This window comes from Triticum aestivum, chromosome 1A, assembly GCF_018294505.1.
Source record: "Triticum aestivum cultivar Chinese Spring chromosome 1A, IWGSC CS RefSeq v2.1, whole genome shotgun sequence".
Classification (NCBI taxonomy): domain Eukaryota; kingdom Viridiplantae; phylum Streptophyta; class Magnoliopsida; order Poales; family Poaceae; genus Triticum; species Triticum aestivum.
The window spans coordinates 62,864,101-62,879,613 of record NC_057794.1 but is presented as its reverse complement, the minus strand read 5'-3'; positions in this window follow the sequence as shown (position 1 = coordinate 62,879,613).

Below are 15,513 nucleotides of genomic sequence, written 5' to 3'. Positions count from 1 at the left end.
ACATATTTAGTGCCAAACAATTTAGAGATTTCTTCTTCTAGCACTTGAGCACAATTATCCTTTCCATCATACTCACGAAAGATATTAAAAAGGTGAAGCGTATGACACAAACTCAATTCCATTTTTTGGTAGTTTTCTTTTATAAACTAGACTAGTGCTAAAATAAGAAACAAAAAGATTCGATTGCAAGATCTAAAGATATACCTTCACTTACCTAGCCTCCCCGGCAACGGCGCCAGAAAAGAGCTTGATGTCTACTACACAACCTTCTTCTTGTAGACGTTGTTGGGCCTCCAAGTGCAGAGGTTTGTAGGACAGTAGAAAATTTCCCTCAAGTGGATGACCTAAGGTTTATCAATCCGTAGGAGGCGTAGGATGAAGATGGTCTCTCTCAAGCAACCCTGCAACCAAATAACAAAGAGTCTCTTGTGTCCCCAACACACCCAATACAATGGTAAATTGTATAGGTGCACTAGTTCGGCGAAGAGATGGTGATACAAGTGCAATATGGATAGTAGATAATAGTTTTTGTAATCTGAAATAATAAAAACAACAAGGTAGCAAGTGATAAAAGTGAGTGTAAACGGTATTGCAATGATAGGAAATAAGGCCTAGGGTTCATAATTTCGCTAGTGTAAGTTCTCTCAACAATAATAACATAGATAGATCATATAACGAGCCCTCAACATGCAACAAAGAGTCACTCCAAAGCCACTAATAGCGGATAACAAACGTAGAGATTATGGTAGGGTACGAAACCACCTCAAAGTTATTCTTTCAAATCAATCCGTTGGGCTATTCCTATAAGTGTCACAAACAACCCTGGAGTTTTTACTAGAATAACACCTTAAGATACAAATCAACCAAAACCCTAATGTCACCTAGATACTCCATTGTCACCTCAAGTATCCGTGGGCATGATTATACGATATGCATCACACAATCTCAGATTTATCCAACCAACATAAAAGTACTTCAAATAGTGCCCCAAAGTTTCTACCGGAGAATCAAGAACGTGTGCCAACCCCTATGCATAGGTTCATGGGCGGAACCCGCAAGTTGGTCACCAAAACATACATCAAGTGGCACGTGATATCCCATTGTCACCACAGATAAGCACGGCAAGACATACATCAAGTGTTCATAAGAGACTCAATCCGATAAGATAACTTCAAAGGGGAAACTCAATTCATCACAAGAGAGTAGAGGGGGAGAAGAAACATAAGATCCAACTACAATAGCAAAGCTCGGGATACATCAAGATCGTGCCATAGATGGAACACGAGAGAGAACACGAGAGAGAGAGATCAAACACATAGCTACTAGTACATACCCTCAGCCCCGAGGGTGAACTACTCCCTCCTCGTCATGGATAGCGCCGGGATGATGAAGATGGCCACCGGAGATGGATCCCCCCTCCGGCAGGGTACCGGAAAGGGGTCCCGATTGGTTTTTCGTGGTTCTGGAGGCTTGCGGTGGCGGAACTCCCAATCTATCTTCTGTTCTGGAAGTTTTAGGGTACGACGGTATATATGGGTGCAGGGAGAACGTCGGTGGAGCTACGGGGGCCCCACGAGGCAGGGGGCGCGCCCAGGGGGGAGGGCGCGCCCCCCACCCTCGTGAGCACGTCCCGTATCTTCTGACGTGGGGTCCAAGTCCATCAGGTGGGTTTCCTTCCAAAAATAACTTCTCCAGTTGATTTCATTCCGTTTTGACTCCGTCTGATATTCCTTTTCCTCGAAACACTGAAATAGGCATAAAACAGCAATTCTGGGCTGGGCCTCCGGTTAATAGGTTAGTCCCAAAAATAATATAAAAGTGGAAAATAAAGCCCAATATAGTCCAAAACAGTATATAAAGTAGCATGGAGCAATCAAAAATTATAGATACGTTGGAGACGTATCAGGGGTCCCGAATTGTGCGTCTAAGGCGGATGGTAACATGAGGCAGGGGACACGATGTTTACCCAGGTTTAGGCCCTCTTGATGGAGGTAATATCCTACGTCCTGCTTGATTGTTCTTGATGATATGAGTATTATAAGAGTTGATCTACCACGAGATCGTAGAGGCTAAACCCTAGAAGCTAGCCTATGATTTGATTGTATGTTGTCCTACGGACTAAACCCTCCGGTTTATATAGACACCGGAGGGGGCTAGGGTTACACAGAGTTGGTTACAAGGAAGAAGATCTACATATCTGTATTGCCAAGCTTGCCTTCCACGCCAAGGAGAGTCCCATCTGGACACGGGATGAAGTATTCAATCTTGTATCTTCATAGTCCAACAGTCCAGCTATCCGGAGACCCCCTAATCCAGGACTCCCTTAATGGCGGTGAAGTTGTTGGTGAAGATTGCGGTGATAATGATGGCCACGACAGCGTTCCAGCGCCACCAAAAGAGAAGGGGAGAGGGGGCCCCTTTGTCTTCTTATTCCTTGGCCTCCTCCCTAGATGGGAGAAGAGTTTCCCCTCTGGTCCTTGGCCTCCATGGCGTGGGAGGGGCGAGCGCCCCTTCGAGATTGGATCTGTCTCTCTGTCTCTCTGTGTTTCTGCGTTCTCAGATTCTACCCTTTCACCGTTTCTTATATTCCCGAAGATCCGTAACTCCGGTTGGGCTGAAATTTTAACACGATCTCTATCTGGATATTAGCTTTCTTGCAGCGAAAGAAGGGCATCGACCGCCTTACGGGGTGGCCACGAGGGTCAGGGGCGCGCCTGCCCCCCTGGGGCGCGCCCCCTGCCTCATGGCCCCCTCGGGCATCGTCTCGCGTGGATTTTTGTTCCCAAAAATCATATATATTCCAAAAAAATCTCTGTCAATTTTTATCCCGTTTGGACTCCATTTGATATGGATATTCTGCGAAACATAAAACATGCAACAAACAGGAACTGGCACTGGGCACTGGATCAATATGTTAGTCCCAAAAATAGTATAAAAAGTTGCCAAAAGTATATGAAAGTTGTAGAATATTGGCATGGAAAAATAAAAAATTAAAGATACGACAGAGACATATCAAGTACTAGCTGACGCTCTTGGTTGTTGGATACAGGACGAAGAACTGAGATGGGCTCGACAAAGAGGGGCTCTGAGGGAGCAGTCCAATCTTTCTTCGAAGACTTTGTCTTCCGCTTCTTGGGTTGTGGGGTATCATCAGTGGCATTCTTGTTCTTGCGCTTTCTAGCTTCGGCCTCAACTGCCCTTGTCTTCTTCAGTTCTGAAGCAGCTGTTGGGATCTTAGGCTTCGAGCCTGTCATGCTGGCAGGGAAGACAATGCTAGGTGCTTCCTGCCTTACTTCTTCAGTGTGTCCTGCAGCAGACTTCTTCTTTTTGGCAGCCATTCTGGGGCCGATGCCAGGGCGCCCTAGTGCCTTGCGCTTCTCAGCCTCATTGTGCGCTTGCACACTTTTCCCAACAAAGTCTTTCATTCTCTCTCTGGAACCTTTAGCTTCCTCGCGTTTCTGGTGAAACTGCTCTTTGAGCTCATGCAGCATCTGCTTGAAGCTTTGAACATCAGCCACGCTGAGATTGGCCATATTCCTCTTGAACTAAGCTTTCTAATTTTTTTGGTATTTCATGTTCCATATCCATAACTAAAGGTAAAGAGCAACTAAGAACAGCAAATAAAAATTACTTAGTGATAAAGCAAACAAGCACACACGAGAAATTCACCCCACGCTATTGCTTCCCGGCAACGGCGCCAGAAAAAGGTCTTGATAACCCACAAGTATAGGGGATCGCAACAGTTTTCGATAAGTAAGAGTGTCAAACCCAACGAGGAGATAAAGGCAGAGCAAATATTTCCTCAAGTTCTATCAACCACCGATACAACTCTACGCACGCTTGATGTTCGCTTTACCCAGAACAAGTATGAAACTAGAAGTACTTTGTAGGTGTTGTTGGATAGGTTTGCAAGATAATAAAGATTACATAAATAAAAAGTAGGGGCTGTTTAGGTAAATACACAACTAAATTAGTTTTAGTAAAGAGCTATTTTTTTGTTACGAGAAAGTTATTTGTCCCTAGGCAATTGATAACTAGACCGGTAATCATTATTGCAATTTTATATGAGGGAGAGGCATAAGCTAACATACTTTCTCTACTTGGATCATATGCACTTATGATTGGAACTCTAGCAAGCATCCGCAACTACTAAAGATCATTAAGGTAAAACCCAACCATAGCATTAAAGTATCAAGTCCTCTTTATCCCATACGCAACAACCCCCTTACTCGGGTTTGTGTTTCAGTCACTCACGCAACCCACTATAAGCGAATCATGAACGTATTGCAACACCCTACAGCGGGGATCCCTCATGCTTGCGCGACACGAAGAGCACCATAGGACAGCACCAATAATAAAACATGCAACTCAAACCAATCACGATCATCAAATAACCCATAGGACAAAACGGATCTACTCAAACATCATAGGATAGCCATACATCATTGGGAAATAATATATAATGTTGAGCACCATGTTTAAGTAGAGATTATAGAGGGTAAGAGAGAGGTTACACCTCTGCATATAGGGGGAAGAGTTGGTGATGATGGCGGTGAAGTTGTTGGTGAAGATTGCGGTGATGATGACCACGACAGTGTTCCGGCGCCACCGTAAGAGAAGGGGAGAGGGGGGGCCCTTCGTATTCTTCTTCCTTGACCTCCACCCTAGATGGGAGAAGGTTTTCCCCTCTGGTCCTTGGCCTCCATGGCGTGGGAGGGGCGAGAGCCCCTCCGAGATTGGATCTGTCTCTCTGTCTCTCTCTGTTTTTGCGTTCCCAGATTCTGCCGTTTCACCGTTTCTTATTTTCCCGGAGATCTGTAACTCCGATTGGGCTGAAATTTTAACACAATCTCTATCTGGATTTTAGCTTTCTTGCGGTGAAAGAAGGGCACCAACCACCTTATGGGGTGGCCACGAGGGCCCAGGGCGCGCCTGCCCCCCTGGGGCGCACCCCCCTGCCTCATGGCCCCCTAGGGCATCGTCTCGCTTGGATTTTTCTTCCCAAAAATCATATACTCCCTCCGTAAACTAATATAAGAGCATGTAGAATACTAAAATATTGATCTAAACGCTCTTATATTAGTTTATAGAGGGAGTATATTCCAAAAAATCTCTGTCAATTTTTATCTCGTTTGGACTCCGTTTGATATGGATATTCTGTGAAACAAACAATATGCAACAAACAGGAACTGGCACTGGGCACTGGATCAATATGTTAGTCCCAAAGTAGTATAAAAAGTTGCCAAAAGTATATGAATGTTGAATAATATTGGCATGGAACAATCAAAAATTATAGATACGATGGAGACGTATCATCCGTCTGCCATGCTATACTATCAGGTCGTGATCACCTGGGAGGTGATCACGGGTATATACATATATTCATACATACTATACAGGTGGTGACTAAAGTCGGGTCGGTTCGTAGAGTACCCGCAAGTGATTCCGATGTGGGAGGGCTGAAGGGGCAGGTGGCTCCATCCAGGTAGTGGTGGGCCTGAGTTCCTGACGGCCCCCAACTGTTACTTTGTGGTGGAGCGATAGGGCAGGTTGAGACCACTTAGGAGAGAGGTGGGCCTGGCCCTGGTCGGCGTCCACGGATACTTCAATTAACACGCTTAATGAGATCTTGGTATTTGATCTGAGTCTGGCCACTGGCCTATACGGACTAACCAGCTACGCGGGAATAGTTATGGGCACTCGACGTCGTGGTATCAGCCGAAGCCTTTGTGATGTCAGCGACAGAGCGGTGCGTGGCAGATTGGACCGTAAGCCTGCTCTTGTATTAAGGGGGCTAGGTCTACTTCCGGTCGCCCTCGCAACATGCAGGTGTGCAATGGGAGATGGGCCCAGACCCCTCTGTTGTGCCTAGGTGGGGCTGCGACGTGTTGATCTTCCAAGGCCGGGCAAGACCCAGGAAAGTGTGTCCGGCCAGAGGGATCGAGCGTGTTGGGTTATGTGGTGCACCCCTACAGGGAAGTTTATCTGTTCAAATAGCCATGTCCTTCGGTAAAAGGACGACCCGGAGTTGTACCTTGACCTTATGACAACTAGAACCGCATACTTAATAAAACACACCCTTCCAAGTGCCAGATATAACCCCGCTGATCGCTCTCTCACAGGGCGATGATGGGAGGATCACCGGGTAGGATTATGCTATGCGATGATACTTGGTTAACTTACCATCTACTCTCTTCTATATGCTTCAAGACGGAGGCTGTCAGAAGCGTAGTCCTCGATAGGACTAGCTATCCCCCTCTTATTCTGGCATTCTGCAGTTCAGTCCATAGATACTACCATTTTCATTGATACCAATGCATATGTAGTGTAGATCCTTGCTTGCGAGTACTTGGATGAGTACTCACGGTTGCTTTGCTACTTCCTTTTCCCCTTCCCCAGTTATTGCAATCATATGATGGAGTCCAGGAGCCAGAGGATCCCGAGGATGTTTCTACATGGAGTTCGGCTTCGAGGGGTAGTTAGGAGGTCCCAGGAAGGAGGCCTTGCCTTTTCGATCGTTGCTATTTTTGTGCTAGCCTTCTTAAGGCAAACTTGTTTAACCTATGTCTGTACTCAGATATTGTTGCTTCCGCTGACTCTTGTGCCTTCGAGCATTTGTATTCGAGCCTTCGAGGCCCATGGATTGTAATATAAAGCTTGTATTATTTTAATTTGTGTCTAGAGTTTTGTTGTGATATCTTCCCGTGAGTCCCTAATCTTGAGCGTACACATTTGCATGTATGATTAGTGTACGGTCAAATCAGGGGCTTCACAAGTTGGTATCAGAGCCGACTGTCTATAGGAATCCCCCTTCCAAACTCCTTGGCGGAAATTGAGTCTAGACATTGAAATTTTTTTACTAACATGGTTGTGCGGCTTACGGGCCCACGTCGCCATTGTGTGGTATTAGGATCTTTTACTCCTCGTCTATACTCTGGGACTCTGATCTCTCTTCTATTCAGGTTAAATTATTTTACTAAATCTGACTCTAGGTTCTCGTAAATACTTTCTCCCGGAGAGCCACTCGGTGCGAACGATCGCTTGCTTCACCAGAGGATTCCGAAGACACTCTACGATGTTCTCTCGGGACTATGTTGATGACCCACAAGTATAGGGGATCTATCGTAGTCCTTTCGATAAGTAAGAGTGTCGAACCCAACGAGGAGCAAAAGGAAATGATAAGCAGTTTTCAGTAAGGTATTCTCTGCAAGCATTGAAATTATCGGTGACAAATAGTTTTGTGATAAGGTAATTTGTAACGAGTAGCATGTAATAAAAGTAAATAAGGTGCAGCAAGATGGCCCAATCCTTTTTGTAGCAAAGGACAAGCCTGGACAAACTCTTATATGAAGGAAAGCGCTCCCGAGGACACATGGGAATTATCGTCAAGCTAGTTTTCATCACGTTCATATGATTCGCGTTTGGTACTTTGATAATTTGATATGTGGATGGACCAGTGCTTGGGTACTGTCCTTACTTGGACAAGCATCCCACTTATGATTAACCCCTATTGCAAGCATTCGCAACTACAACAAAAGTATTAAGGTAAACCTAACCATAGCATGAAACATATGGATCCAAATCAGCCCCTTATGAAGCAACGCATAAACTAGGGTTTAAGCTTCTGTCACTCTAGCAACCAATCATCTACTAATTACTTCCCAATCCCTCCCCCTAGGCCCAAACAATGGTGAAGTTTCATGTAGTCGACATTCACATGACACCACTAGAGGGTTGACAACATACATCTCATCAAAATATCGAACGAAAACCAAATTCACATGACTACTAATAGCAGGACTTCTCCCATGTCCTCAAGAACAAACATAACTACTCACAAAGCATATTCATGTTCATAATCAGAGGGGTATTAATATGCATAATGGATCTGAACATATGATCTTCCACCAAGTAAACCAACTAGCATCAACTACAAGGAGTAATCAACACTACTAGCAACCCATAGGTACCAATCTGAGGTTTGGATACAAAGATTGGATACAAGAGATGAACTAGGGTTTGAGATGAGATGGTGTTGGTGAAGATATTGATGAAGATTGACCCCCTCCCGATGAGAGGATCGTTGGTGATGACAATGGTGATGATTTCCCCCTCCCGGAGGGAAGTTTCCCTGGCAGAACAGCTATGCCGGAGCCCTAGATCGGTTCCGCCTCGTGGCGGCGGAGTTTCTTCTCCAAAGATTTCTTATGATTTTTTTCTCGGACGAAAGACCTCATATAGCAGAAGATGGGCATTGGAGGGGCACCAGGGGGCCCACAAGGTAGGGGGCACGCCCAGGGGTGTAGGGCGCGCCCCCCACCCTCGTGGTCAGGGTGTGGGCCCCCTCTAGAACTTCTTTTGCCCAATATTTTTTTATACATTATGGAAATAACTTCTGTGAAGTTTCAGGACTTTTGGAGTTGTGCAGAATATGTCTCGAATATTTGCTCCTTTTCCAGCCAAGAATCCCAGCTCCCGGCATTCCCCCTCTTCATGTAAACCTTGTAAAATAAGAGAGAATATGCATAAGTATTGTGACATAATGTGTAATAACAGCCCATAATGCAATAAATATCGATATAAAAGCATGATGCAAAATGGACTTATCATATGTGTCATCGCTTTTACAATTCCCTACCACCAATGTATCCTTATGGATAACTACCTACATTTGTCATTCATACATTCATCCCCAGTTGATCTTGTTATTGCAAGATACATCGAAATTCTCTCTATTGATACGAGAATACCTTGTGCATATTGCCTTGCAGTTCTTTACCACATGAATACCCCTACAAATAATTACTCGCACTTATCGAGTATTCATCCATCCCCAGTTGTTCATATGTTTCATATGATACTTTGAAATTCTATCTGATCTTTCAAGAATCCTCTTTAAAACTATTGCTCTGCATATACTTGTCTGCTTGCATTATGGATGCTTCCCATAGGTCTAGCAACATTCATTAGTCTCCTTTGACACCGTCATTTTGATCCTATTGATTCAACATGAGTGCAAATGCACGCAATCATTGGTTGATCCTTTTAAAATTATCTTCCAGCTGAGATGTCATTTTGAACATGAGCTGGTTATCGACCAATCAAATTGTCGTCGATTGTACCCCTGAGTCTATTCAGCTTACCCATCCTTAATCAGAGCGTTTGCTTCTGATCCCTTGAATCAGAAATCATAATTCTTTACAATTGAGCTTTGAATTAGTTAGTTGTTTCTATAATCCAATACATTTGTATTGTTTCTTCCTCTGGTTGTGTGCCAATGCTCACATCAGCTCCATTATGGATCGTCGGATCCTTTGTTGAATTATCATCCGACAGTGTCCTTTGTACACAAAAACCTCGAGAAGTTCTTTCCTTGATACATAATTCTATTGGTAAATCATATTCTCTGATTTGGCCAAACCAAGCTCTGCTTTTGAGCTGGTGATATTTACTCTTGAAATTTGTGGTATATGTTTCTAAGATGCCCCAATGGGTTGAAGCTATACCTTCCCAAAAATTGTACAAACCTCAAGGTTTTCATAAGTCATACCCTTCTGGTGTTTTACTAAATAATTTTCTACCATACAACTTCTTTGAAGACGAGAAGTGAATGAAATGTCATGCATTAAAGAAGTGGGAGTCGGCCTTGAACCCTGTGTTCATGCCCATGGACACGATGTATACCTTATCATGGAAGCTTCTCGTAATAATAACTATTTCCTTGAAATAATATCCTTTGGTATCGGTGAATTTATCCTTTGCAATCGTGTTTCCAACCATATGTTCTTCTCTGATCCCATTTCACGGGCAAGTTTAAGCACTTGTCTTCTGTGGATCAATACACCAGTCCAACCTTTACTTTGATACCGTCTAGTATTACACCCTGGTATCTCGAGAATGTCATGGAACTGCATAACTTTTTATGGGATCTTCATCAGCTATTATTTCTCACTGAATCCAATTTTTCTTGCGTTCTGGGTTGTCGTCAACCGAGAACACCGAATAGTGAATCGAGTCCGCACTCCGATTCAATAACTCTTAAGTAATTTTCGTTGCTTACGAGTTTAATAACCCTTCAAGTCATTCCTAACCTGATCGGCTATATCATTATCATGCTGATTTTATATGTGCTACCTGGTTCTTAATCCTGGAGCACAACTTTTGACGATGAGCTAAGCTTACGTCGATCTTCCCTGTCTTATCGTTTCACCTTGAAGAGCAAGCCTGATTCTGAGTTGGCGTCGTATCCATGGATCCAATAATCTTTCGCTGCATCAGTCCTTTTTCTGGATGCAGTCGCTGTTTGATTACTTCTTCGTGGAGCCTCTCGACAAATTTTTCTTGATCTTTGTCAACATTTTGACTCCTTCCAGTATATTAATCGAGTTCATGATGATAAGTGCCATCTTCATCCCTTAGTAATTTGAGTTACCACCGACAACATCCTTACCTTCATATCATGACAAACTTGTTCATGATACGGATGCAACTTGCTATTCGGCTTGTATCATGATCTACCTTGAAGTAATATTGTCTTGTATGTCAAGAATGTTGTGAGAATTCCACCACCTCTTAAGAAATTCTTGGTATAATGATACTTCTCACCCTCACCATTCTTTCTTGGTACCCGTGTTGTTTCCAATCAGAATATCGACGATTGGACTGTAATGTGTAAAATTCAAAATTACTAGCAACCTTATTGATTGTAAGATAATGTACGATAGTTTCATTCCTTGTGTTTTGGTTATTGAATCACCATTCTAAACATTAATCATGCTACCTAAGCCCATATTATGGGTGCACTTTTCAACCAATGGTTAATTGTGTGTGTTTTCCTCGAGCATACACCATTATACCATCTATTTTAACAAATGTTATCTCCTTGTTCACATAATTGTGGAAATCCATCTTGTTGGAAATCTTGTTGAATTGTTGCTGAGGCCATCAGCCACCTCCTCATCCTATCATTGGTTTAATGATGAACTCTTGTTTTGGAACTTGCTTCCATGGTCCATTTCCGGAGAATCTTACAATGTCATCCCGTCAAATTGTGTTGCACCTTTGCTTCTCAGACATCCTGAGTCCGAGGTATCCTAACACCAATCAGATCTGAAACTCGGTCAGATATGATGGTTGGAACATTTTCCAAGAGTTATAACATTGGTCTCTACATAACTCGGTAAGGTGGTGTATTTGCTTAGCAGCCCTGACCAGAGGACCTATTGTTGTAGTATATGTATCCTTTTATCAAGGTTAGCCATTCTTCCATGAGAAAATTGTAAGACTTATTCTATAAGTTGTTCCTGATGGATCATTTGTGTTTCCAAAGTCTGATATTCACATGTTCGCCATGTCAATCCTATCTCGAAGCATGTCTATGGTACTCCAATTTTCTACAAGAACATTTGAAGCCCAATGTTAAATGTTTCCTGCTCAATTATCCAAACACCGTTGTATGGGTAATGTCATGAAATTTCTCTCCCCTTACCTAAATGGTTTTGTACTTTCTATCATGTCATGGATATCATGCTCTGATTGTCCTTGGGAAGGATATACTCCTGAAATATGTGTTTAAACACATTTTCCATTCCATTGTTCTGTTTAATCTGACAATCACATTTTCCTTTCCATTGTTTTGTTTAACCTTTTCTGTAATCTGACTTAGCTGAGCAGAGATAATTCCCTGCCTAGTTGAGCACCTCGTCGTATCACTCTGTCAGCAAGACCATGTTACTATTGTTGATGAAATTCCGGTAGCCACCGATGGACGAGAACAATGCCTATTGGTCCGCCTCGTTCAATGAGCAGAAAAATGGTTCTCTTCGTCCCTCGCCCTTGGTACCGACGTGGCCGACATAATTGATAGGCTATCCTCTAACATGCCTTGTTATCATGACTGTGCAAAATATCACCGCCCTTTCTACTTTTAACCCACATGCTGGGCCCATAACCCACAGGTCCCAGGATTGAAACCTGACTGTCCTGTATACCCCTATCTTCGAAGTTATTCCTCATGATTAGTGATGACCCACAAGTGTAGGGGATCTATCGTAGCCTTTTTGATAAGTAAGAGTGTCGAACCCAATGAGGAGTAGAAGGAAATGATAAGCGGTTTTCAGCAAGGTATTCTCTGCAAGCACTGAAATTACCGGTAACAGATAGTTTTGTGATAAGGTAATTTGTAACGAGTAGCAAGTAATAAAAGTAAATAAGGTGCAGCAAGATGGCCCAATCCTTTTTGTAGCAAAGGACAAGCCTGGACAAACTCTTATATGAAGGAAAGCGCTCCCGAGGACACATGGGAATTATCATCAAGCTAGTTTTCATCACGTTCATATGATTCGCGTTCGGTACTTTGATAATTTGATATGTGGGTGGACTGGTGCTTGGGTGCTATCCTTACTTGGACAAGCATCCCACTTATGATTAAACCCTATTGCAAGCATCCGCAACTACAACAGAAGTATTAAGGTAAACCTAACCATAGCATGAAACATATGGATCCAAATCAGCCCCTTACGAAGCAACACATAAACTAGGGTTTAAGCTTCTGTCACTCTAGCAACCCATCATCTACTTATTACTTCCCAATGCCTCCCTCTAGGCCCAAACAATGGTGAAGTGTCATGTAGTCGACGTTCACATGACACCACTAGAGGGATAACAACATACAAGTCATCAAAATATCGAACGAATACCAAATTCACATGACTACTAATAGCAAGACTTCTCCCATGTCCTCAAGAACAAACGTAACTACTCACAAAGCATATTCATGTTCATAATCAGAGGGGTATTAATATGCATAATGGATCTGAACATATAATCTTCCACCAAGTAAACCAACTAGCATCAACTACAAGGAGTAATCAACACTACTAGCAACCCACAGGTACTAATCTGAGGTTTGGATACAAAGATTGGATACAAGAGATGAACTAGGGTTTGAGATGAGATGGTGCTAGTGAAGATGTTGATGGAGATTGACCCCCTCTCGATGAGAGGATCGTTGGTGATGACAATGGTGATGATTTCCCCCTCACGGAGGGAAGTTTCCCCGGCAGAACAGCTCCGCCGGAGCCCTAGATTGGTTCCGCCAAGGTTCCGCCTCGTGGCGGCGGAGTCTCGTCCCGAAAGATTGCTTATGATTTTTTATCGACGAAAGACTCCATATAGCAGAAGATGGGCATCGGAGGGCCAGCAGGGGGCCCATGAGGCAGGGGGCGCGCCCAGGGGGGTAGGGCGCGCCCCCCACCCTCGTGGCTGGTGGGTGGCCCCCCTCTGGTACTTCTTGCGCTCAGTATTTTTTATATATTCTGGAAATAACTTCCGTGAAGTTTCAGGACTTTTGGAGCTGTGCCGAATAGGTCTCTAATATTTGCTCCTTTTCCAGCCCAGAATTCCAGCTACCGGCATTCTCCTCTTTATGTAAACCTTGTAAAATAAGAGAGAATAGGCACAAGTATTGTGACATAATGTGTAATAACAGCCCATAATGCAATAAATATCGATATAAAAGCATGATGTAAAATGGACGTGTCAATTCCCCCAAGCTTAGACCTCGCTTGTCCTCAAGCGAAAGCCGAAATCAAAAAATATGTCCACATGTTTAGAGATAGAGGTGTCGACAAAAATAAAATGCGGACATGAGGGCATCATGATCATTCTTAGGACAGCAACATATATGATCTCTTATGCTAAAGCGACATTTCAATCACAATTTCAAGTATGAATCATAAACTTCATTGAGAACCAACAAACTCTAATCTCAGTCATTGAGGCAATTGCAATTTATCATAACATAAGAAAGAGTCAATATAAGAGCTTTTCAGCAAGTCCACATACTCAACCATCTTTTATTGTTTCACAATTGCTAACACTCACGCAATATTTATGGGTGTGAATTTTTAACCGGACACAGAGAAAGATAGGGGCTTATAGTTTTGCCTCCCAACGTTTTACCTCAAGGGTAATGTCAACAATAATAGTTCATGAAGACTCACATCCAATTAGCTATATATATCAGGATCTTTCCAACACATTGTGCTTGCCAAAGGATAAAATGTAAAAAGGAAAGGTGAAGATCAACATGACTCTTATGTAAGGTAGAAGATAAAAGTAAAAGATAGGCCCTTTGCAGAGGGAAGCAGAGGTTGTCATGCACTTTTATGGTTGGATGCACAAAATCTTAATGCAAAAGAACGTCACTTTATATTGCCACTTGTGATATGGACCTTTATTATGCAGTCCGTCGCTTTTATTTCTTCCACGTCACAAGATCGTATAAAGCTTATTTTCTCCAAATTAATAAGTCATACATATTTAGAAAGCATTTTTATTGCTTGCACCGATGAAAACTTACTTGAAGGATCTTACTCAATCCATAGGTAGATATGGTGGACTCTCATGGCAGAACTGGGTTTAGGGATATTTGGAAGTACAAGTAGTATTTCTACTTGGTGCAGAGAACTTGGCTAGAATGGGAGGGAAAGGCAAGCTCAACATGTTGGATGATCCATGACAATATAATTTATCTCAGATGTAAGAAAACATAACCCATTGCGTTGTCTTCCTTGTCCAACGTCAACTCTTAGCATGTCATACTTTAATGAGTGCTCACAATCATAAAAGATGTCCAAGATAGTATATTTATATGTGAACCTCTCTTTCTTTATTACTTCCTATTAGTTGCAATGATGACCAAAACTATGTTTGTCAACTCTCAACAACTTTTATTCATCATACTCTTTATATGTGAGCTCATTACTCTCCATAAGATCCATATGATCTCTTTTTTTCTTTTTATTTCTTCTCTTTTATTTTATTTAATTCCCTCAAGATCATAGCAAAATAATCAAGCCCTTGACTCAACACTAATATTTATTATATAGCTCACAGACTCGATTACATAGAGGGATCATAAAGAAAAACTCACAACTAGATCATACTAAAACATTATTCTACTAGATCAAGATATTATCAAAAGGATCGAACTAAGAAAACGGTAAAGATAAAAGTGATGGTGATACGATACCGGGGCACTCCCCCAAGCTTGGCAGTTGCCAAGAGGAGTGCCCATACCCATGTGATTATATCTCTTTTGCTGGTGAAGGAGTTGGAGTTGTTGATGATGTAGGCTTGTCGTCCCTCTTCCAAGGCATAGGCTCACCATCATATAAGGATGATCGAGTCTCCTGAGTCCTCAAGTCTGCAGCCAAACTCATCCTCTTGAATCTATATTCATACTCACAATTTTGATTTTGCAGGTCATAGATCTGGGCTTGGAGGTGCTCGATTTTCTCATGAAGCTTGAAGATGGCCTCCCCAATGTCCTTGACGTCCAGCTTCTGGTTGTTGGTGAACTCCGTGATCATTATGTGATTGGAGTCGAGTCCACGCTCCACCATCTCCTGACACTTGAAAACTTGTTACTCCAATGCCTCGAGCCTTGTCTCTGTGCTTCTGGTCCTCCTTGGTCCCTCGACATCGCGGATGTGCAACAACCCCTCACGC